Genomic DNA, 25859 nt, shown 5'->3' on the forward strand with positions numbered 1-25859 from the left:
GAAGGGACAAAGACCAAAGGGACAGTGATGGAGAGGGAAGAGATAAGGGGGACAGTGGCAGATATGGAGAAGGTGACAATCATAGAGACAGGGAAGACACATTCAGGCGACAGAGACAGAGGACAGCGACAGAGAGAGAGAGAGAGAAAAGACAGAGATAACAGACAGAAGTAAGATAGGGACAAGTGACAAAAATAGAGAAGGGGCCGGAGCCAAAGTTGGAGGCCACAGTGACAGAGGCAAAGAGAGAACACCTGCAGGCAGAGGGGGCAGAGATCAAGACAACAACGCTGGAGATACAGGAAACAATCTTAGATAAGGCGCACACCAGTACACGGAGGGGACAGAGAGAAAACGGAAAGTGGCCGAGTAATAGAGGGAACAGAATGGAGGTGACAGAGACAGAGCTGGAGGCTTCGGAGGCAGAGAGGGGCCCATGACGGAAATCGAGGAAATGGACGCAGAGTGGGGGGGCAGCGTTGGAGGATTCAGAATGGGAGGGGACAGGGCCGGAGGAGTCAGAGACAGAGGAGACAGAGACAGAGGAGACAGAGACCGAGGGAACCGCAACGGTGCACAAACGCAGAGAGCATAGCGATAGCCGTGACAGTACCACGGTGCGAGTAACAAAGCACACTCCAGGACACTGACAGATGAAGAAACAGAGGCAGAAAGGATGGTGACAGAGGGACCGAGACAAAGGGGGTGGAGACAGGAACAGAGCGTAGAAACATGAAAGGTATAGAGACCAGGAAGGGGAGCGGGGCAGAGCAAGGGATTGGTGACCCAGACGAAGGGTGGCCTGGCAGGCATCCTGGAGATGAAGCCTGCGGGCAGAGTCCGGAAAGAAACTGGCATCGCATCTTACAGAGGAGGACAGAGGGAGAAGGAGAACATGACCGAGGCACAACAGGGGACGACGGGGACAGCGAGACAGAGAGCAAGTCATAGAGGTGAACAGAGAGACCAGAGCAAAGAGGAAGAAAGCAAGGGCTCGGTCACCTGAGACTCAGCGGGAGGGAAGGGCGACAGGCCGAAGCAAAGAGGGGTGGCGAAGCGAACAAAACAGCAGAGAGGGTGAAAGGGACACCGCAGCCTGTGGCTACCAACTGAGCGAGACTCACTCCCCGGCCCAGCACCTCATCCTGGCAAGCACGGGAAACCATGGAGCCTTGAGCTGTCTTCTTTATGCCGCTTTGGTAAGTTGTGACCTTGATTTGGGATTGTGTTTTGAAATGTCTCCACACGGATTCTGGAGTTGGGACCATGTTTCTGAATCCCCCTAGCCGTTTTGCTTTGGCCCACTGTAGCCAGAGCACGAGTGGCAAAAGCGCTTTTTTCATTCATTCGTTCGTTCAACATATATTGAACACGCACTATATGCCAGAGGCTATTCTGGATGCTGGGGACACAGCCGTGAACAAGACCAAGTACACGTGCCCATGTAGCTTTCAAAGTGGTCGGCAGACAAAGACATATTTATTTATTTATATAACGCCAAGTAGTATTAAAAGCCCAGAAGAAAATTGGGGTGCCTGGGTGGCTCAGTCGGTTAAGCGTCCGACTTCAGCTCAGGTCACGATCTCGCGGTCCGTGAGTTCGGGCCCCGCGTCGGGCTCTGGGCTGACCGCTCAGAGCCTGGAGCCTGCTTCCGATTCTGTGTCTCCCTCTCTCTCTGCCCCTCCCCCGTTCATGCTCTGTCTCTCTCTGTCTCAAAAATAAATAAAACGTCAAAAAAAAAAAAAATTAAAAAAAAAAAAAAAGCCCAGAAGAAAATACTAACAAAAATTTTTTTAATATTAATTTTTGAGAGAGAGAGAGAGACAGAGCGTGAGCGGGGGAGGGGCAGAGGGAGAGGGAGACACAGAATCCAAAGCAGGCTCCGGGCTCCGAGCTGTCGGCACAGAGCCCGACGCGGGGCTCGAACTCACGAACCGCGAGATCATGACCTGAGCCCAAGTCGGGCACCCAACTGACTGAGCCACCCAGGTGCCCCAAGAGCCAAGAAGAAAATTTAAGCAAAGCTGAAAGGACAGAATAATTGAAGTTGTTGATAATAGCAGGCTAGGTTGGGGCGCCTGGGTGGCTCAGTTGGTTGGTCATCCGACTTCGGCTCAGATCAAGATCTTGCGGTTTGTGAGTTCGAGCCCCGCATTGGGCTCTGTGCTGACGGCTTAGAGCCTGTTTCAGATTCTGTATCTCTCTTTCTCTCTGCCCCTTCGCTGCCTACACTGTCTCCCTCTCCCTCAAAAATAAATAAACATTAAAAATTGAAAAAAACATAGCAGGCTAGGTGATTCAGACCAAGCCTCCCACTGCAACAACTAAACGTGTTGGCTAAAAAAAAAAAAAAAAAAAATTTTAAGTCTTAAAAGCATTGAAGGTGTCACAAGATTTATCAGGCCGTAACTGAAGGGAAATCAAGAACCCAGAGAAGTAATCAGAATACTTCTGCCCTGAGGGGATTTTACAATCCTGGCAAATTTGAACTTTTATTTGGATGGCTTCTTAGGTGAGGGCAATAAAAAAAAGCTCAGGCCCAACCAAGGTGGGGAGTCCACACCACACTGGGAAAGCCAGGGCTATACCCTCAGGGAGGGGAGGGAAACAAGAAGTAAATTGGCCCCCGTTTGTGAAGTTGCGGTCATGACCTCAGATTGTGAATTTAATTTAGTCTCCGACTAGCAGTGTTTTTAAAGTCTTGACAATAGCACACTCAGAAAGTTTTCTCTGCTGAAAAGAACTTTCATGAGAGGCCTCAAATCATTCTGGTAAACGTATTTTTAAGGAAAGCGGGTAGCACAAGTCTGACATCAACAAGTAGGAAAAGTGCCAGGAACAAAACCCAGTAGAAGTAAGAGGCACTAGAAACCCACTAAACACTTGGGATACTGGAATTATCAGACCATGTGGTTTGTTTATATAAAAATCTAAGACCGCCGTTTTTTACAGGGGTGAAGAAACTATAAATATTACCTAGATGTTTTGAAAATGAAAAACTAGTAGCAACTTAAAACTTAGCGAATAGGCTTAAAATTAAAAGCAACAACTGGAGGGGCGCCTGGGTGGCGCAGTCGGTTAAGCGTCCGACTTCAGCCAGGTCACGATCTCGCGGTCCGTGAGTTCGAGCCCCGCGTCAGGCTCTGGGCTGATGGCTCGGAGCCTGGAGCCTGTTTCCGATTCTGTGTCTCCCTCTCTCTCTGCCCCTCCCCCGTTCATGCTCTGTCTCTCTCTGTCCCAAAAATAAATAAAAAACGTTGAAAAAAAAAAAAAAAAAAGCAACAACTGGAGAGAGAAATAGTGAACTGGAACAGAGGTCACACAAAATTACCCATAACACACCAGGAAGAGACAGGGCAGAGACCATATAAAAGAAGTTGAGAGGGGTGCCTGGGTGGCTCAGTCGGTTGAGCGTCCGATTTCAGCTCAGGTCACGATCTCGCGGTCGGTGAGTTCGAGCCCCGCGTCGGGCTCTGTGCTGACCGCTCAGAGCCTGGAGCCTGTTTCGGATTCTGTGTCTCCCTCTCTCTCTGACCCTCCCCCATTCATGCTCTGTCTCTCTCTGTCTCAAAAATAAATAAACATAAAAAAAAAATTAAATTAAAAAAAAAAACTGAAGTCTAAAAAAAAAAAAAAAAAAGAAGTTGAGACACGGAGCATGAACCAGAAGGTCTTATCTTTGCATTTATTCTGAGTCCTCCAAAGAGAGTGAGAATGTGACAAAAGGAACAGTTAAAGAAACAATGGTGGATTTTTCAAGTTTCCAAAATTGGTGAGAAACTCTAACTGAAAGATTCAAGAAGCCCAGTGAGTAATAAGCAAGATAAATAGAAAGAAATCCACACCTAGAAACATTATTACATATTTGAGGCATACTAGAGGAAAAGGGACCTCAATAACAGAGAAAACAGATGCCTTTCAAAAGATCAATTCCTAACAACTGACTTCTTAAAAATAACAATGGAAGCCAGAGTAGGCTCAATGCACTGATAGAAAATAGCTGCCAATTTTATACCCAGTGAAAAATAAATTTCAATGAGATCAAAATACATTTTGGGATTTAAAAAAGTGAAGAGAGTTTACCACTAGCAGCAGATCCTTAGTAAAAAAAATATTTTGAGGACTCCAATTTAGGCAGGAAAAAAAAAAGTGATCCCAGATGGAATATCCGAGATGCAAGGAGAAATAAAAAGCAAAGAAAGTGATAAATATGTGAATAAATCTGAACAGATTTTGACTGTGTAAAACAATAACAGCAATAATAATAGCTTGTACATTAAAGAAAGAGAATATAAATGCATAATAAAACACATGTTAGGAGGGGCTATATGGTGTTACTATATTCTAAAGTCCTCGTATTGTCAAAGAGGTAAGTAAAGGTGTTGATTAATATTTTGAGGGTGTTGGTTAACTTTTGTTATTGAAATACATTTGATATGCAATATCCTATTAGTTTCAGGTGTACATCATAGTGATTCAGGATTTTTGTACACTATGAAATGATCCCCACCATAACTCTAGTTACGGTCACCATCCATGTTTTATAATATGATTGACTATTTCCTACTCATGTTGATTAATTGAAGCTTTTTAAGTTAGTTTGTAAGTTTCCCTTTCTAGGATAAGCACTAAAAGAAATAGATAAAATATGGGACACCTGGGTGGCTTAGGCAGTTGAGCGTTGGATTTTGGATCAGGTCATGATCTCTCGGGGTCATGATTCTCTCGGGGTCATGATTCTCATGGTTCATGAGTTCAAGCCCTCCATTGGGCTCACTGCTGTCAGTGCAGAGACTGCTTCAGATCCTCTGTCCCCCTCTCTCTCTGGACCTCCCTGGCTCATGCGCTCTCTCTCTCTCTCTCTCTCTCAAAAATAAATAAAAACATTTTTTAGAAATAAAGAAAATAGAGAAAAAGTACAAATAGCCAATATCAGGAGTTAAAAAGGGGACATTGCTACAGGTGCTACAGATATTAACAAGGTAAAAATTAGATATTAAGAATAACTTAATATCAATACATTTTCCCTAGAACCATAACCTACCAGAAATTACTCAAGAAGAAACATAGCATTTGATTAGTTCTAAAACCATTTAAACAAATGAGATAGTAACTGAAAAAAAATTAACCACAAAGAAAATTCTGGGTCCGGACATTGTCACTGGCAATTTCCACTAAACATTTAAGGATGAAATAATTTGAATATCACACATACTCTTCCAGAGACTAGAAGAGAGATCACTCTCCAGCTTGTTTTGTGAGGCTGGCCTAACTTTGAGACCAATACCTGACAAGGAGAGTATGAGAAAAGAAAATTATAGGCCAATATTCGTTTTTAAAAATATTAAATATTAAGATCAATGTAAGGGATCCATATTCTGGTTTTTCCCGTAATGGCTTCATTGCAATATTTAATTCTTTCCCCAAAAGCCTTTGGAAAGCCCTTACTTTGCTGGTCCTTGAACATGTATCTCGTCTGACTTGTGGATTATCCAGTATGATTCCAGGCAGAAGGAAGAAACAGGGACACATTTGTCATGTTTGAGATACAGAAAGAAAGCCAGAATCACCGGAGGGAGCATAATGAATGAGAGGGAGAAGAGTTCAAAATAAGGGCATGGAGGCAGGGGCCAAAATGTATAGGACCTCATGACCATAGGGACATGTTTCTTTTCTATTGTAAAAAGAAAAGGAAGACTTGGAAGGGCTCTTTCTATATAAAAGAGCTAACTAGGCCAAAATGCAAAACCTTTACCCATTTGCCGTGTATCTTGGGCAATTCACTCTACCTCTCTGATCTTCAGTTGTCCCAAGTGTGGGAAGACAGAAGAAGGACGTCCAAGAGGTGCTGAATTTCCCCCCGTTTTACACCCTTCCTCCAGTAAATCCTAAAAGAGGCAGAGATTTCCTCAAGGAAGCGAGCAAAGTGCTCCCAAAGAACCTTTTCGCATCTTCCACAGAGAGCTCCCATCTTTTATTCCTCGATCCAATCGTTTGTCTATGACCCATATCAAAGCTCCTCTACAGAAATAGAAGGAGGGATCCTGGACTCCCTGAAGACTTTCTCTCTTCTCTCCTTCTCTTTGATGCCTGCTGGCAGCGATATGTTTAGAACAGAGCAGGACTTCATAACCTGGGGCCTGACTTCAGGGGGTCAAAAGTTTCCCGGGAATTGTATACAAAGGTTTGTCTGCATGTGTTTTTCTCTAGGGAATGAGTTTCTAGCTCATCAGAGTCTCAAAACGACCATTTCACTTGCAAAGAGGAAAATGCCAACTCAAATTGGCTGAAAAAAGGGGAGTGGTTATTGTCTCATATACAGTTGACTCTTGAACAATGCGTCTGAAGTGCGGGTCCACTTATAAGCAGTTTTTTAAAATAAATACAGTACAGTATTGCAAATATGTTTTATGATTTTCTTAATAGCATTTTCTTTCTCTAGCTTTATTGTAAGAACACAGTGTATGATACATATACAAAATATGTGTTCACTGACTGTTTATATGTTATCCGTAAAGCTTCTGGTCAACAGTAGACTGTTAGTGGTTCAGGTTTCTGGAGGCAAAAGGTATATGGAGATTTTCAACCGTGCAGGGGATGGGGTCAGCGCCCTACCTCCCTCGCTGTTCAAGGGTCAACTGTAAATGAAAAGTCATGGCTAGCTCCAAACTTCACACATGGATCCAGGCGCTCACAGGATGTTCCCAGGAATGTGTCTCTTTGAATTTCTGAGCCCTCTGATTTCCTCTAATTGGCTTCATCTTCGTGCAGGCTCTGCCCTCCTGGTGGAAATATGACCTCATGATTGCATGGGACCCACCTAGATAATCCAGGCCACCTTCCTTATCTTAAAGTCAGCGAAGAGCCACCTTAATTTCCTTTTACCATCGAACCTGACATAGTCACAGATTCTGGGGATTAGGACGTTTTGGGGGAGCCATTATTCTACCTAGCACAGAGGGGATAAATTCTGAGGTACCCACAAAGCCATCATCTCAGTCTGACTCCTGGGTTAGAAGCAAGGTTAGAATTAGATGGGGCTGGGAAATGGAAAAGAATTAACTTCTAATTGAACATACACTGCCTGTCAGACACTATTCTTGGGACTTTACATACAATATTATTTACTTTTCGCGACAACCCTATTAAATATAAATTCGCATCCCGGTTTTACATATGGGAAAACAAAAGTTCAGAATGATGGAGTGACTTGTGTAAGCTGGTGACAGAGACAGGACTTGAATTCAGGTTTGTGTGCCTCTAAAGGACATTTAAAATAAAAGCTTAGGTTTCTATTTGCCGTATGCATGTACACATACTCACATTTCTTCCCTTGTGAAAAATTAGTTTTCAAGTGTGCAAGTAATGTGCGGATAGATTCTCTTTGCTTTTTAAAGACAGTGTTACAGATCAAGCGGAAGTCCCCTTTGATCACCTCTTTCCAAACTAGGTATCTCCTCAGGAAGTAACTACTATTATCATTGTTATGGTGGGTCCTTCCAGATCTTTGTCTTAAAGTGTGTATATATATCTAGTAATATAGTATATGCATAGTATTGTATAGTAAATGAGTAGTATTGTTTTGAGCAACCATGTGAGTGTGTTTTAACATAAATGGGATCATACTGTACATATTGTTCTGCAGCTTGCTTTTTTAACTCAACAATATGTCTTGGAAATCTATCCAGATTTACTTAAATAGCTCTGTACCATTTCTTTTAAGAACTGCAATGGTATTCCAGAAAACTCATGTTTATTTATCTATTCTCCTGTCGCTGGACATTTGGGTTCTTTTTTGTTTCTTTGCTCTTAAAAACAATATTGCTGTGAACATCTTTATACAGATTTCCTTGGGTAAATGTCTGTTTCCTTAGGGTCAATAAGGACAGGTGAAATCACAGGTCATGTGGGTGTATTCCTTTTATTTTAATAAACATCTCCTGTAACTTTCAACTATTGCTATACATCGAATACCAAAAACGCAGCAACTTCAAATAATAATCATGTGTTCTGGCTCATGTGCTGGCTCATCTAGCTTGGCTTGTCTGGAGCTGCTCTGCCATAGGCTACAGGGCTGGCTGGCTCCGATCTGTTCCAGGTGTTCCATTCTGGGGCTCAGGCGGAGGGAGGGTCTGCTCCTGCGGAAAGCCTCTGGTGGCCAGAGCAGAGATTCAGAGGATTAAATGGCAACACACTAGGCCACTGAAGTCCTAGACTCAGAATTGGCACACTGTCGTTTTTTCACCCACGTGCCCTTGTCCAAAGCAAGTCATGTGACCCCGCACAAAGTGAAGAGGTAGGAAAAGGTACCCTGCGCACGTGATGAAGCCACGACAAGGTGGTGGCTGTGCTGTGCGGGTATACCGAGTTTCGTTTCTGCGCGCCGTGGGGCTGAGAGCCCATCTTCCCACATCCCCATCAACACGGAATACAGCAGTCAGCTTAGTTTCACCAGTCCTATAGGGAAATATATATTGACTTTTTTTTTCCAAAATGCTTTTATGGCCACTCTCAGCCAAGAGGTAGCACTATGTGGGGGGGGGGGGGGGGGTGGGAAGCACCAGGTGGAAATCAGAAGAGCCTGCCACTAATTGCCCCTCTTCCCATTCCCTGTGATTTTAAAGTTGCTTTCTCTATACGGATCACAGCTTCCCCACCTGTCAATGGAGCACAGGACTTGGAGCCAGACAGCTCAGTGTCCAAATCCCAGCAGCTCCGTGTACTTGTTTTATGTAACTTTGAACAAATCACTTAATTGCTCCCAACTGCCGTTATCACAGCTGTAGGATGGGGTCAATAAGCTCAACCTTCCCTACTTCATGTAACAAGATTTCTCTAAAATCACGCATATATAATCAGCATTGAAATAGGAAACACTGCTGACTCATTTCTTTCATTTTAGAGTTAAGTAAACTGACGGCCCGTAGAGGGGAAATGAGAGAGTGCTGAGCAGTATGACCAGATAGAGTTAACAAGCAGTCCTTCATGGTATCGGTCAGTTCTGTTACACTTGGAAGTAACAGAACCCCAGTGAAAACTGGTTTACGCAAAAGAAAAAAAAAAAGGGTGGGGGGGAAGCGGCAGGGGGAAGAGTGTACATTTCTTGGTTCGTGTAACTGAAAAGTTTAGGACTAGTGTCAGCATCAGGAATGGCTGGCTCAGGCACCCAAACATTGCTGGCAGGAACGTGTCTCTTGGTTTCTCCCCTTTGCTTTCCTCTGCGTTGCCTTTATTCTCAGGCAGCCTCTTCTCTATTATGGCAGGGTCACCGGGTGCCTTGAGGGAGAATTATAAAACAAAACAAAACAAGAGGCCCCTGGACTGGACAAATTACAAAAAGCCGCTAACTCTGGGTGGACAAATTTCAAAAAGGCATCCCTTCCGTCTGGCTGTACAGTCTTGTATCCAGGACATAAGGTTTGGCAAGCGCTGGCTGAATTTGTGCAGAATACAGATTGCCCAAACATGTGCAGCAGCCCCGAGTGTAGCAAACGGTCACCGGCAGCTCCAGGTTTCATTTCTACCAGCTAACCAGCCCCAGGGTCAAGCCAACACCTTTTCCCTGGTAACCCCAGAAAAGGTGCTGAGATTGGTTTTCATTCGTTGGGAGACGCCAGGCCCGGGTCAGGCACCTTCTCCTAACACCTGTGATAGGTTAGCTGTACGGAAGTCACGTAAAGGCACAGTGGGCCAGAAGAGGCCCCAGAGGGAAATGACAGTGCCACTACCTGAAAGAGGAAGACGTGCCTGCTGGGCTGACAAGAGGGCAGATCCCCCACTATACTCCCTCAAGGAGATTTCAGTCTAACAAGGGGAATAAGAAGTAAATGAAGTAGAGACCTAGAAACTGGATTTGGAAGGCCACAGACGGTATCTGTTCCGACCCTTCCGCCCCCCTCCCCTTTGTCTTTAAAAAAAATTTTTTTTTTAACATTTATTTATTTTTGAGACAGAGAGAGACAGAGCATGAACGGGGGAGGGTCAGAGAGAGAGGGAGACACAGAATCTGAAACGGGCTCCAGGCTCTGAGCAGTCAGCACAGAGCCCGATGCGGGGCTCGAACTCACATACCGCGAGATCGCGACCTGAGCCAAAGTCGGCGCTTAACCGACTGAGCCACCCAGGCGCCCCTCCCCTTTGTCTTTAAAAGGACAAACAGAGGCGAAGAGATCCTTCAGTAAGGTAGGTCAGTCTACGAGACAACACTGTAAGCTTCCTGAGTGCAGCCTTTTTGTTTCCCACTGTTCTGTTCATCACTATATCCTCAGCTCTCAGCTCTCAGCACAGAGTTTAATCCATGTGTGAGATGGATGAATTTATGAATGATTAATAAATAGGACAATGGTGATTAGAAATGAAAACTATAGGATACAGGTACAGTGACTTCCCCAACGTCACCCATACTCTATTTTTAACATTTTGACATTTTCAAATTTGCCATCACAACACACATCTTTGAGTACATTTTTTTTTTTTTTTGTCTACTTGTCTGGGTATTTCTTTCATATAAGTTCCTATGAGTTGAATTACTGAGTCATTAACAAAACTTTGCAGTGAACTGTTCATTTTGTTCCTTTTGATAAAGCCCAAGGTCATAGCACTGAAACAACTCAGTGATTCTTTTTTCTGCCCATCAAATGAGCAACAAACATTTTAAGGTTCCACTCAACACTGGTGAGAGCGCAGTGAAACAGACATCATTGCCCACGTGCACTGTTGGAATGGAAATTGCTGCCACCCTTCTAGAAAGCAATTTGGCGGTAGGTTGTCAACCACAGGAAAAATGGTCATGCTCTTAAGGCCTGGGAATCCACCTGCAACTCAAACAGACTTATATACAAAGAGGTTCATCATGATGTTATTTGTGATAGTTTTTTTAAAATGGAATTGCCAGGGTATCCAACTAGCAGGGAATGGTTAAGTTAACTATGCTGTATCCACTCAATAGAACATTACACAGCCATCTTAGATGACATTTTGAAAAATATATTTTAGCATGGAAATGTTGATGAGGTAATGTTCAGTGAACAAAAGCAGAATGCACACATTTTACATGAAGTATGAATGTAACTATGCTTTTGAAGACTAAGTGGAAATGTACCAAACTGTTAGAGAGCGATCGTATTTGGAGGGTGAGAGTGTGGACATTTTTTTGCTACTTTTTCTCTCTTTGACACCTGTTCTTTCACAGTCATTATGGCAGACAGAATAAAGAGGCCCACATCCTAATCTCAGGAACCTGTGAATATGTTGATTTACATGGCAAAAAGACTTTGCAGATGTGACCAGGTTAAGGATCTTGAAAGGGGGAGGTTATCCTGGATAACCTTGTGGGCCTAATGTAATCACAAGAGGGAGACAGAAGGATCCGTCAGAGAAGGTGATGGGACAGTGGTAGCAGTGGTTAGAGTGATGCGGCCATGAGCCAGGGAATGCAGGCGCCTCTAGAAGCTGGAAAAGGCTAGGGAACAGATTCTCTCCTGGAGCCTCCAGAGACATAATACACCTTTTTAGCCCAGTGAGACTGACTTTGGACTTCTGACCTCCAAAACTGTTAAGATAATAAATCTGTGTTGTTTTAAGCCACCAAGTTTGTGGTAATTTGTTATAGCAGCAATAGAAAACTAATACAATCATGAATTACTTTACTCCAAAAAAAAAGAAAAGCTTAGAGAGATATATCTATATATCGATATTGAATAGATAGGTAGATATTCGATAGATATATCGATTTATAGATAGATATCGATATCGATATATAGATATATAGATATAATATACACAGGAAATATACCATTTGTATATTGTATACCATACATATACAATATACCATATTGTATATTTGGAAAATACACCATTTGTAAGTGTCCAGCTCAGTGAATTTCTGTAAAGTGAACATATCCATGTAATCAGCAGCCAGATCAAGAGAGAGAACATTCCCAGCCTCCCAGAAGCCCTTTCACGTTTCCTTCCAGGCACCATGCTCTTTCCAAGAGAGGGTATTCGCTACCCTAACTTCAAACCCCATAGGTTAGTTTTGCCTCCTTTGGGATGAGCTTCTTTTTTCGTTCCATCTAATTGTTTCGAGATCCATCCATGTCGTTGCATGTGACTGTCGGTCATTCATTCTTATTTCTGTGGGGACGCCATTTGTGGCTGTAGCACCATTTACTCATCCATTCTGTTGTCAATGCACTTTGGGATTATATTCAGATTTTGGCTATTATGAGCAGTGCTACTATGAAAGTCCTTGTACGTATCTTTGGGTGAACACATGTATGCATTTCTGGTGGATATATCCCTGGGAGTCGTAGGGTGTGCGGACGCTCAGCTTTCAAGGATCCTACCAAACTGCTTTCCAGAGTGGTTATACCAGTCTGTGCTCCCTTCAGCAGGGTAAGAGTTTGCCCATTTTTCCATTGGTCTGTCTGACTTTTCCTTATTGATTAGAAGGAATTCTTTTTATCTTCTAGATAAGAATCCATCTTGTCTGTAGCTTGCCTTTTCACTTTCTTCATGGTGTCTTTTGATGAACAGAAGTTCTTACTATAGTCCAGCTTACCATGTTTTCCCTTTATGGTTAATTTGGTCTTGTTTAAGACATCTTTTCCGCTCCAAGTACATGAAAATGGTCCCCTCTGCTTTCTTTTAAAAGCTGTATTGTTTTACCTCTTAGATTTAGATATATAAAACACCTAGAATTTACTTTTGTAACTTCTATGAAATAGAGGCCAATGAATTATTTTTAGGAACAATTTACATATGCAGAGAAATGCAGATATTAAGGTTACAATTCACTGAGTCTTGACAAATCTGTAGACGCATGTAACCAGTACTGTCATTCAAGATAACAAAATATTTCCATCAACCCAATAAGTTCTCTTGTGCCTGCTTCCAATTAATCCCCAACCCCATAGGCAACCACTGTTCTGATTTCTATTACTAAAGGTTAATTCCGCCTTTTCTTGAACTTTACACAAAGAGAATCATGTCATGTATTCTTTTGTGTCTTTTTTTTCTTAACATAATGTCTATGAGATTCATTCATGTTGTTGAAAGTATCAGTAGTTTATTCTTTTTGTTGCTAAATAACATTCCATTTTATGAATACACTGCAATGGATTTGTCTCTTCCGTTATTCATGAAAGCTGAGGTTGTTTCCAGTTTTATGTTATTATTACTATATATATATGTAATATATATATATTATAAATATATATATATATTTAATATTTTATTTTGGAGAGAGAGAGAGAAAGTGGGCACAAGTGGAGGAGAGGGGCAAAGCGGGGGGAGAGAGAGTGAATCCCAAGCAGGCTCCACACTCAGCACAGAACCCGACCTAGGGTTTGATCCCACAACCCTGGGATCATGACTTGAGCCAAAATCAAGTGTTGGACGCTCAACCAACTTAGCGACCCAAGCACCCCCAGTTTTATGCTATTATTAATAAAGATTCTCCAAACAGTCTTCCCCGAGTCTTAGTATGAGCTGTGCAGCTACTTACGGTACCTGTTTTCATTTCTCTTGGGTAAATACCCAAGACTGAAGTTACCGGGTTATATAGCACAGGTTTTAGGATCACAGTCCCCTTCTTTCTTGCTTGTTCCGCGCCTGGAAACAGTGGCCTCACATATGTTGTCCACACAAGTTGTTTGTCACAGGAGGGCGAGTCTGGTATCAGTTATTTCATCACGGCCCTAAGCAGGAGTTCCCTGTGTGTCACACCGGGAAGAAATTGCGATTCAATTATGTCCCAAACAGTAAAGCAGAGTAGAAAGAACATTTGCTCCGAAGTCAGATAGAGCAGGTTTGGCATCCAGTCTAAACTTGCTTACTGTGTGGTCTGGTATAAGTACTCACTTCTTTGAACTTGAGTCTTCTCTGTAAAACAGGGAGAATAAGGGGACCTTCCTCGTGGGATCGCTGGGAGGGTTAGAGATAACGTGAGCCCCTGTCTGATGCACAGCAGGCGCAACAGACACGGGTAGTGTTTCATCATACTGAGGGACGGTTTTGTTTCAAGAAGCACATCTGAAGGACATAGAAGACCGGATGGATGAAGTATCGTATTCAACAAACTTAATGAAAACACACAATTTTTCTGACACTTTCCATACACTGGGGAGGTAGTAATCACTGAGAATAGAGCAGGTCTCTGTTCTCAAGGAGTTTGCCTTCCAGTGAGGAAAAACAGTCAGTGAGCAGTAGGTAAACAAACAAACAAGAAAATTTCAGCTATGAATCAATGCTATGAAGAAAATAGAACAGAGTCCTGTTATAAAGAGTGGCCAGGAGTGAGTAGGATGGTTCCTTTAAACAAGTTGGACAAGGAAGGTCTCTTGGAGGAGGTGGTATTTGAAGGGGGATCTGAGAATCTGAAGGAGCCAGCCATGTGAAGATCTGGGAGAAGAGTGTTGCAGGCAGAGGGTAGCTGGTGCTAAGGCCCTGAGGTAGGAATGAACTCACTGTCTTGGAAGACGCTGGAGCGTAGGGAGTGAAGGGGAGGGTGGTAGGAGATGAAATGGAGTGCTTTCAGGGCCCAGCTGTGCCGAGCCCTAGAGGCCACATTCGGGAGTGCAGAGTTCATTTGAAGCAGGGTGGGAAGTCCTCAGAATGTCTTAAGTAGACGGATAATATGATCTAATTTACATGTTAGTAGGACCACTCTGGCTGCTGCGTGAAGAATGGGTTGTAGGGAGGCAGGCGTGGCAGCAAGGCCTGTGAGGTGGCCTTTGGCTGGCCGCGGGAGAGAGGACGGTGGCTGCTTCTGTGGTGGCAGAAGGGATGGAAAGAAGGGACTGTCTGCAATGTATTTTAGAGGTAGAGACACAGGACTGGATGATGAGTTGGACGAGGATGAGAAAAAGAGCACCATTGAGAACAACTTCTACATTCTTTCGACAAATAAATTCTGGGTGTACAATTTGCTGAGATATGAAAGACTAGAAGCAAAACAGGCTGTGTGTGTGTGTGTGGGGGGGGATGGGGGTGGCCGGAAGTCTAGAGCTCTGTTTTGGACATGTTGCATTTGAGAAATAGAGGTGTCACTAGCCCTTTGTGTGCATGCAGGGAGAGCTCGGTGCAGAGGTTAGGGCCGGAGACCCACAGTCACCAGTGTGGGGGGGTTAAAACTGGGTGAGGTCACCCAGGGAGAGAGAGCAGAGCACCAGGGAGGGCCTGGTCCCTGCGGCTGTCCTCTCACATTGAGAAGCCAAGCAAAGGTGGAGAAGCAGACAAAGGAGTCTGGTAAGGGAGAAGGGAATCAAGAGGGTTTGGAGTCACTGAAGCCAAGAGAGGAAACCGGTTCAAGAAGGTACCTTATCAAGTGCGGCTAAGTGGATGACTAGGGTAAGGATGGAGAAGTGGCCCCAGGATTTGCAACGCGGAGGCCATGGTTGACCTGGAGGAGGGCAGTCAGGCGGAGTGGGGGCAGCGTCCCAGCTGGCGTTTGAAGAGAGATTAGGACATGACGAAGTGGAGATGGTGAGTCTTCCCAACTATTTTAGAAGTTTTGCTGAGAAGGACAAAGAACAGGGTGCATTGCAGGGAAATGTGGCAGCAAAGGAAATTTGGGGAATTCTTGTGTCTCGTGATGAGAGATACTAGCAAGATCTTAAGTGCAAAGATCTGGTGCAAAGAAGGAGACATTGTTTATGCAGGAGGGGGAGGGGTTAACTGCAAGTGGCAACCTGCCCTAAATGTTCCTTCTCTCAGCTGAATCCCCACCAAATTTACAGAAAATTTGAAAAAAAAAATTAATGAGCATCTATCTACCCACCACTTAGACTCAACAATTATTCACGTTTCAAATGCTGAATTACTTGAAAGTGAGTTGCAGACATAAATACTTCAGCATGAACCTCCGAAGAATAAGACTATACTCCTACATAATCATAATATCATAATATCACACATAATAAAATTAACATTGATTCCCTAATGTTTCTAAGATCAAGACCAAATTCACATTTTCCCAGCTGCCCCAGAGATGGTCTTTTAGGGCTTATAAAAAAATGTTTCAGCTCAGGATCCAAGCAGGTTTCATGCATTGCATTTGGTTGTTACATCTCTTTAATCTCTTTTAATCTGGAGCAGCTACTCCAACCTTGTTTATCTCCTCCATAATAGTAACTTTTTAAAAAAGTAGTCTCTATGCCCAGTGTGGGGCTCAAATTCATGACCCAGAGATCAATAGTCACATGCCCTACGAAGAGCTAGCCAGGTGCCCCATGATACGGACTTTTTGAAGAGACCAGGTTACTTATCTTGTAAATGCTCCACAGTCTGGATTTGTGTGATTGTTTCTTCATGGTGCCTTTTAACTTGTTCCTCTATCCTATTTTCTATAAGATGGAAATTAGGTCTGGAGCTGAGGTTCCCATTCTCACTCCACAGTGCCTTTAGTGGCTCAGTAATTTTTTCACAGTGCACTGAGGCCTCAAAGAAACACCTAACTAAAATACCCATTTATTAGAGTGCCTAGCTGGCTCAGTCAGTGGAGCATGGGAGTCTGGATCTCAGGGTTGTGAGTTTGAGCCCCACGTGGGGTGTAGAGATTACTTTAAAAATTAAATAAAATTTAAAAATAAAATAAGGAGCACCTGGGTGGCTGAGTCAGTTAAGCGTCTGACTTGGGCTCAGGTCATGATCTCGCGGTTCGTGGGTTTGAGCCCCACATCAGGCTCTGTGCTGACAGCTCGGAGCCTGGAGCCTGCTTCAGATCCTCTGTCTCCCTCACTCTCTGCCCCTCCCCCACTCACACTCTGTCTCTCTCTCTCAAAAATAAACATTTAAAAAAATAAAATAAAATAATTAAAATAAAATAAAATAAAATAAAATACCAGTTTAAGTGGTTATACATGTGCAACTTAAATATTTGTGTTCTAACCACTTAGCACCAGTTGAAAAAGTATTGCACAGAAATTAAAAGAAAAATATTTTATTTCATTCTTAACACGGATTACTGAGTAACGGAATGGCAATGTACAACATCTCCAACTTCAGAATCACACTGGACACCACCACCTTCATATCCTGTTCCTCAGAGATTTTCCGGGCAGTGCTTGCCTTTAATTACAGAACTACTAAAAACCTGGTCTCCCCAACGACCTATCGTCCCCCAAAACGCAGCGCAAATCTACTGCTGAAACAGCAAACTGCCTCTGAGTTAGCAGTCAGGTGGTGTCTAATAGATATCAAGTATCACTGTTTCCCTGAAAACTTGAAATATCATATAACCAGGAGGCCGCCAATACTGGCTTTCCAAGAAAGAAGAAGGCATGGTGCATCTCTTCGTACCTGAATGTTGATGTCACAGTGTTCAGTGACCACTCTTTTCCAGAGAACTAGTTGTTAACCATTCCCCAGCACATTGTGGCCCCGCTGTGAATTTGCTGCAGTTCCCTCAGGGTGCCTCAGCATACAGTTTGGGAACCAGGGGTCTTGAGGCTTTAGTAGATTCAATTTAAATATTCTTGGCAAAGAAACTCCATAAGTGATGCTGGGCTCTTCATTCTGCTTTACTTCAGGAGGCACATAATGCCAGGTTGTCTCAAGATTAATGATGCTTTCACCTTGTTAAGGTGCTGAGCACGGTTTCTCTCCATTAGACAGGTATGAGTAACCTGCACGTAACATGTGAATATCCTGATGATCCTTTGCAGGAGCGAATCTGGGGCTTCAAACTAGTGATCTCATTCTATCATATATCATCATATTTGTCATATCGAGATGCGATAGGTACATAGGTACATTTATGGGTGTGTATGACATACACACAAAACGTGTTACTGTCACAGCCATTCCTTTTGATGCTCAAATCGTCCCAGTTTTTGCCAGGAGAACCCCTTCAAGCTGGCTCCTGTGTCCTTGTAATATGATCCCATCCGTCTCTGAGCACTTCCTTGTCTTTCTGGTACAAAAGACGTCCCAGGTTTATTTTGTACTTGCCCCACCCCAAACCCGGAAGCAGTTGCTTTGCCAAGAAGTCTGGCTCTTTTGGGGTGGGGGGTGGAGTATATCTAGAAACTAAGCCCAGCGTGGTCCACGTGCTTATTTCAGGCAAGCTTTCGGTGGAAGCAGATGGTTTGAGATGGTCAGGTAAAGAACCATAGTGTGAGGGGTCCGTGTTGCTGACTGTTGCACTTATCTATTGCTGTGTAACAGATCACCCTCAGTTATTAGTGACTTGAAACAACAAAGTCATTTTGTTATGTCTTAAGGTTTCTGTGCGTCGAGAACTTGGAAAGGACTCCTCTGGGCAGTTCTGGCTCTGGGTCTTTAAAGTAGACACGGTGAGATCGTGGGGAGTGCTATGACAGGAGAACTAAAGCAGCTGTGCACTGGCCGGGCACCTTTCCCTCTTCAGATAGCGTCAGGCCTCTCTCCGCGGTCTCTCCACATGGCTTCGTTTGCTCTTCCTCCGGCATGGCAGCCTCAGGGCACAGCATGCACGTATATAGCCACCAGAGGCTCAAGAGTGACTATTCCAGCATAAAGCAGAAGCTTCATCTCATTTATGACCTAGTCTTGGAAGTCACGTGGCTTTGCTGCTGCCACGCTCCGTTGGTCATAAAAAGTGAGAAAAGCTGTGCCAGGCTGAGGGATGGGACGCAGAGGAGGGTCAGAGCACATGGGGTGGGGGATGTTGTTGCAGCCACTTTTGGGAAATCTGGTCAGCCACCCTGACGCAGGACGAACCACAGATGTTTTGGAAACCCGACAAGCAGACAGCAAGAGGTTACTCTGCTGTGAAAGCTGAGCATCCGACCCCGTGTTCACTTTCCAGCGGTCACCATCTCTCCTAAGAATTCAGGTTAGGGTTTGCATTGGAGATGTCGTAAAGAGCAGAATTGGGGGTAAGCTCTTGGGCCTAGCTTAGCACCCACTATGATGTTTCCCCCTTCCTAGAACTTTCCACCGTTGGTGATGATCCTAATGATTTACCGGCAGAGGTGAAGGCCCACAGCAGTTGCTAAGTGTAGGATATTGGATAAAATACATGAACAGTGGGGGCGGAGTGGGGGTGATACCCCTGTCCCCCATGGATCCCACTTGGAAAGACTTTTTTTTTTAATGTCTATTTATTTTTGAGGGTGGGGAGAGGAGCAGAGAGAGAGGGAGACACAGAATCAAGCAGGCTCCAGGCTCTGAGCTGTCAGCACAGAGCCTGTTACATGGCTCGAACTCACGAGCTGTGAGATCATAACCTGCGCCAACGTTGGACACTTAACCTACTGAGCCACCCAGGTGCCCCCGGAAAGAGTTTTCTGAGCAAACCAAAGTAAATTAAGGGGCAATTTCCTTTGCCCATATTTTATTTATCAGAGTATACCTAACTACCCATCAGAGCTTCCGATCCAGGTAAGAAAAGCGGTTAACACACTTGAGTGGATTAAACACTTTTTTCTTTAAAAAAAAAAAAAAAAAAGGTTTTTTTTTTCTTAGCAGCCTGAAGCAGAGAAATTTGATGTTTGGGTTAGCCTCTGAAACGCCATCCCAAAGGAAATATGCAATTTACATTTGGCTTTTTGAAATCGTAAACATACCTTTCAGTCTCCATTGTGACAGGGGCCCCCAGGTCACTGCCACCCCTTCTGAGGTAATATGGTTTCTGGTACATCATAGGCCCCAGTGAGTGTTGCAAATGTGGAAGAACAGTGGGGGTCAGGATGTAGGTCACTCACGACTGCCACCTGAGCTAAGCTTTAGGGCAAAGTTTGGGGGGCAGAGGAATACTGTGGAGGTTTGGTGTCGCGTTTGAGCCAAACTTGGCACTCTCACCCTCTTCCACTTTCCCTGTCTCTCGCATCTTCTGCCACACTAGTTTCCTCTCTCACACGGCCCAAGCTTGCTGTCCTCGCAGGGCCTCTGCTCCCCATATTTCTTCTTCCTGGGCACCCTTCTCTGTGCACCCTCGCGGCTGCCTCTTTCTCATCATGGGGGTCTCGGCTCCAAGGCCACATCCTCCGGGAGGCCTCCCCTGACTATCTCAAGTCTGTCCTCCCAATGATGCCCGACCAGCCCATCTCCTGCCTAGGATCCCCTTTTAACGTATCCTATCTGAAATAGGTCCTTGGGTTACCTATCTTCTGGAAGGTACGCTCCAGGAGAGCAGGGACCGGCTCCAGCCCGTTCTCCAGCTGATTCTCAGGGCCCTGACCAGCACCAGGTACCCAGCAGGTCCCCAGTGAACTTAATGGCAACACATTTCTCCTTCGGCCACACAAGGGTGATTATACCCTCCGGGCAGAGCTCCAGAGTATGGACCAGTAGGTGCACGGGTTGGAAGATACTGAAATTCTTCCCTGCACTGGCCTCTCCCAGGGACCCTCTAGTAACTAAAGGGTTAATGCTACCCTGCTCCCCCTGGGCCTGCCCACATCCCTAGGAGTCAAGTTCAGGGTAGTTGTAAGGAGCCAACAAGATGTTCATGAAGTGCTCAGCACCGCATCTGACCACAGTAATAGTACGCCTGGAACACGCTGGCTGCCATTATTAATTACAGTTTTGCCCTTGACCTTGGGCCTACGCTATGCTGCACTCTGGGGTGCACACGCATTCACTCCGCCCTTCACCTGAGCCAGGTTTGAGCAGCACTCAGGTGGGGACCCAGAGCTCCACACCCCACCTGTTGCCCTGTGGCCCTAGCCTGTCTCTCCTCTCTTGGCTTCCCCTCTCTGTAGCTCTCAGGTCTGTGGGTTGCCCATTCCCCACCCACAGATGCCTCTACTGCACCCAAATGTGACCTCACTTGTCACCTGTGAACTCCAGGTCTGTCTCCTGCTCTGGCTCATTACAGATGTCTGTCTGGGCCACTTTCCTATCCCGCCTCCCAGCCCCCTCCTTCCCCAGACCAGCCTCCTCCGCTGTGCCCCATTTCTGCCTGTGGAGTAGAGGGGCCACCCTTCCTCCTCTAGGGGCTCTGAGAAGAAGGACAAAGAGAGAGTCTGGTCTCTCTAGGACATCAGCAATGAGGAAAAGAACTGTTCTCTTTTCTCTCTCCTCTAAGTCCCAAGTTAGTAGTAGCCTGACTTCTTGGGGGTGGGGTCGGGGGGACAAGGAAGAGGTGAGATTTCTGCCCTAATTTCAGAAACTGGAAGGAAATTCTGTGTCCTGGATAGGGGCTGCCTCCTTTCAGCCCCCTGCTGGGTTTCTTTACTCCCCATTTTGAGTGGACAGGGAAGTTGGTGGGGCAGGGAGAAGGCAAGGTGACCTCTGGGCCTCTGCATTCCTCCCCCCCCCACCCCCCCCACCCCCCACCCACTCCCTGAAGTGGAGGTGCAACGCCCCTTCACAACTCTAAATGTGTCCCCGCACCTGCTGCCGACACCTGGGGGAGGTGAGAGGACGAGGGTGGGGAGGCTGTGGGGCTCTGTTCTCTGCCCCCTTCCAGGCGCCTGCACCTGACAGGTCTGGGCCAGGGGCTCCATGCCTGGGCCCGACCTCTTCTCCAGCTCCTTCAAAATACCCTTTCCAGAACCCAGGACTCTGCATTTGGATCCTGCCCTTGATCTTCTGAGAGCCCAGTGTCCTCATGATGAAAATGGAGGTGAGGATCCTTTTCTCTCAGTGACGGGGTGGGGGTGGGGAGGATGAAGCAGGGACACGGTGGGATTCAAGGACCCCACCTCCCTGCTCTTCCTCTGCCCCACCCCCTCCTCAGGCTCCCTGCCTTCCTCCAGCCTCTGTCCTCTCAGCTCCCCACTCTGCTCCTCCTGGCCCTCTTTCCTGTCCTGCCGGCTTCCCCCTGGGCTCTTAGCCCTTAGAGGTAGCTCCTAGCCCCCACTCCCCCTCCCCACATTGTCCCCAAAGGGGACCTGCCTGCCTTCCCCCACTTCCCTGCTCCTGGGCCTTTTCCTGTTCCGGCTCCCTGGCTACTTCCCTCCTTTGGGGCCTCTTTCCTCCCCCTCTGCCTACCCCCTCTTCCCTTCTATCTCCCTCACCCTTCCCTCCCGCATTCATTCTGCAAATATTTACCAAAGGTGTACCAGGACTTTCTCCCCCTCTTGCTTCCCCTCAGTCCAGGACACTGACTCTCTCTCTCCCCTTTTTCCATCTCTCCCCTCCGCTCCTCCCCACCTTTCTCTCTCTCACCTCCCCTCTTTTCCTTCCTCTCCCGATTTCCTTCCTCTCTTCTTCCCTCTTCTTCCTTCCTTCCCTTTTCCTCCCTCCTGTGTTTCTTCCACCCCTCCACCCTTCCCCCCCTCCACCCTCTCGTCCCTCCCCTTTTCTCTCCCTGACCCATCCTCTGCTTTTTTTTCTCTCTCCCGTCTCTACCCCCTCTTCCTCTCCCTCTCCTCCTCTCTGCCCTCCCTCCCCTCTCTCCTCTCCCCCCTCCTTTCCTTCCCGGGCAGCCTCTCCCCCCCCCCCACACTCCCGGCGCCCTCCCTCCCCTCCCTCCCGCTCCCCCTCCATCATCAGTATTCCGCTCCCGTCTCCGCCGCTCTCGGCTGCTCGCGGTCGCTGCCGCACCGTCCGAGGCGGGGGCCGGGGCCGGGGCCGGGGCCTGGGGGGGTGGGGTGGGGGGAGAGCGGCGCCGGCGGCCCGAGGAGGGAGGAAGGAAGGAAGGAAGGCTGGAAGGAAGGAAGCAAGGAAAGAAAGAAGGAAAGAAAGGAAGGCAAGAAGGAAGGCGGGCGGCGGGCCGGCAGGCGAGGGCGCCGGGCCGGGCGGCAGGCGGGCGGGCGAGCGAGGAGGCAGAGCGGCCCCCCGAACCCCACCGCTACCGCTGCGGAAGCCCCCTCCCCATCCAGGAGCCGGGGAGGGGGGAGAACTCGAGAGACCCAGGCCCGGCCGCAGCCCCGCCCCCCGCGCCTCCCCGCAGCGGGCCTCGCACCCCAAATCCCTGTGCCTCATTGGGGGGGTCCTCCCCCCGCGGGCCGGGCATGCTGCCCCGGAGAAGGAGCCCCTTTCCTCGCTGTGAGTAGCTGCCGAGGGGCGCCGGGTGGGGGCGGGAGGCCGAACCGCGGAGGGTGGATGGGGGGCATTCTCTTAATTAGGGGACCGTGGTCTAAGGCCTCCTCCGGGATGGGGGGGGGGGGGGTCGGCGGCAGAGGACAGTGGGCGGGGCCTGATGGAGAGCCGAAGCGGGTGGGGGAAGCAGTCGGGTGGGGGTTCTCCGGGCCGAGCGAGTTCTGTGTTGGGGGGTCGCCGCTGCCTTGGGGACGGGCGGGGGGTGGTGTACGTCCGGCAGTCGCTACGCGTATCCAGCTGCGGGGTTGAAGATGTAGGCTTGTGGGGGGGCTCACCGGGTGTAGACCTGGGGCCCCCCTTTCTAGGGTGGGAGCCTGAGTTCTTCCCCCACCATTGCCCCTCCCACCCTCCACACCGCTGCTGCTTGGGGTGGGGGGGGCACGCCAGTGATGGGGAAGGGGGAGAGGCGGGCACGGGGTTTCCTTGGTGACCGCGCCTGGCAGGAGCGGTTGCCTTGGCAACCAGGGAGAACCGGGGAGTTTGGGAAGTGAGAATGGGAAAGACGGAGGGGGTGACTGGGGAGCGAGACAACCCCCTCCCCAATCTTCAGCGCTTCTCTCTCTGGGGTCCCCCAACCCCTCCTGGTGGGCAGTGAAACCCCTGCCCCTCCCTTTTCCCCGAAACCCCCTTCCTTGACCCCATTCTGCTTCGGGGCCTTCTATCCTTGGGCATGTGTCTCCACGGAACCACTACCTCCCTCCCACCGTCCTTAGCCCTCTCCTCTTGGGGACCACCCCTCCCCCCATTTGCTGGCTTTCCACTCTCACACCCGCTCTTCTCAGACCTAACTGCACCTTGCCTTCCTTTCAGGGTCTTCTCACCCCCATCTCTGACTCTCCCCCCCCAATATCCCCTCCCTTGACCTTCTCTCCAGGAGACCCCGACTTTAGCCCCTCTCTCCTCTAGCCCCACTCCCTACCCTGTTCCTCCCCGGAACCCTTGTCTTCTCCCCTCTCTGCTTGCGATCCTTGTATGGGGAGGCAGGGGGCTTCTCCCTAGCACTACCACCAGCCCCTCTCTCACTCACACCATCTGTGTCTGGGACCGCCTTTTATGACCTTTCCTCACTCAGAGCCCCCCCATCCCTGTTTCCTCACCTCGTGGGATCCCCAGCCCCCGACCCCCCAGTCCTGGAGCTCTCTTCTCTGAAATCTCTCTTTCCTGCCGATCGCCTACTTTCAACTTCTCTTCAGTCCCGGAGCCCGAGGCCCAGGCTCTGTCCAGGGTTCCACCCAAGTTTGCAAGCCCCCACTTCCACGGGCTCCTCCCTTCTGTCCTGCCAGGGTCCCAACTGGTCTCTCTCCAGGGTCTGAGTCACCAGGCCCCCCGATGCCCCCTCGCCCACCCACCCCATCCCTTCCTCTCGGCCACTCCCATCTTGACCCTTCTCTCCCCGCCCCCACCTCTGCTGCTCTTCACGAGCACCCTCTCCTCCTCCCTGCCCTGCTCCCCGCAGCCTCAGGCCCGGTTCTCCCGTCGCCACTTTCTCAGGGTGGGGAAATCCCCTGGGGAGAGCCCAGCTGGGAAGGGGGAGGGGCAAGGGAGCCTCAGGGCTGCCCCACAGCCCCCTCCCCACCCCCCGCCCCAGCTGGGAGCTGCAGTCGAGCCTCCGCAGCGCCCCATTGCTATGCGCCTCACATCCCTAGTCCCGGCCGGCGCAGCCGCCAGACAGGAACTCGGGCTCCAGCGGCAGCTGGGAGTAGCCGGAGTCGCTTCCCTCCTGGTCCAGGCAGCCGGCAGCATCCTCTCCCCCCTAAAAACTCCCCCACTCCCCAGGACCTTGGCCAGCATCGGCCCCTCCCTCTTCCTGGAGCATCTTCTGTCTCCTGGCTCCTTCCAACCTGCATCTTGCAGCCTCCGCTTCCCGCCTTCCTCCTGCTCTTCGCTGGGTCCCCTCTAATCCTGGCCACCTGGCTGTCCACACAGCGGGCGCACTCAGAAAGGAGGGGCAGGGAATGAGGCAGCAGAGAGGCGCTGAGAGAGACCCTCCGACAAGGCAGAGAAGCGTGGGAGCCAGAGAGATAGAGGCACAGCCAGAGTGAGAGAAGACTCCCAAACACACACACACACACACACACACACACACACACACACACACAATTAGGGTGCATCACCACCGAGCCAGACGTACACAGAGTTACTCACCTAATTTCTGAAAGAAAGCAAGAGTCAGACAGGGGAACCCACAACCATCCACACGCACAGAGGAGCAAAAGGCCTAGGCAGAGACACAGGGAGCCACAGACTCAGGGAGGGTGTGTGCAGACCCACAGAGCTGGCACGAAGGAGCCAGAGAACATTCCACCACCAGAGGTGCAGGGGGGATTAGAGGCACAGTGAACTGCGAGGGACCTGAACCAGCCATGGGCAGAGGGTGGGAGAGTGTGAGAAAGACACAGAGCCATGAGTGGGCAGAGGTGTGCGAGAGCACACACATACGCACGCACACACACACACACACACACAGTTATTCACTGGCAGCCAGAGACCCAGTTACAAACAGGGCTGCGGTACCCAGAATCAGCCAGAGGCCAGGAGAAAGACCCGGAGTCAAGTGCACGTATAGAGACACGCACAGCCCTTCACGCACAGAGACCCGGAGGGAGAGACAGAGGCAGCACCCTGTGGAGAACCATGCTGGCCAGAGAGGCCCTCAAACGCGCGGTCGCCTCATGAACTCACGTGCGCCAAGAGACACAAAATGAGAGGCACAGAGGTGGCCTCGGAGCTCTGGGGATGTCACAGAGCTGCGCGCACACAGTCAAGCCCAGAGCCCAGTGTGAGGGGCACAGGTGTGTGCTGACTGGAGCCGGCCATCACCCTTAATTCCACCCAGAGGCGGTTGGAGGAATGCCCTCCGCCTATCAGAGTCCGAGGGCTCCTGG

At 48.2% G+C, this 25859-nt stretch overlaps 1 protein-coding gene across 2 annotated transcripts in view; it reads left to right on the forward strand.

The window, feature by feature from the left end:
• The first annotated feature begins 838 nt into the window (after positions 1–838).
• Positions 839–25859, forward strand: part of LRRC4B (leucine rich repeat containing 4B) — a 61918-nt gene continuing 36897 nt past the window's right edge. The window contains exon 1 of one of the 2 annotated variants that reach the window (XM_058708324.1): positions 839–1199. The gene's annotated coding sequence lies outside the window, so the exon portion shown is untranslated. Of the gene's footprint in view, positions 1200–22552; positions 22921–25859 lie in introns of those variants that run through there. The other variant, XM_058708321.1, reaches the window with a different exon arrangement.

The sequence above is a fragment of the Neofelis nebulosa genome, chromosome 17 (genome assembly GCF_028018385.1).
Source record: "Neofelis nebulosa isolate mNeoNeb1 chromosome 17, mNeoNeb1.pri, whole genome shotgun sequence".
Taxonomy (NCBI): Eukaryota; Metazoa; Chordata; class Mammalia; order Carnivora; family Felidae; genus Neofelis; species Neofelis nebulosa.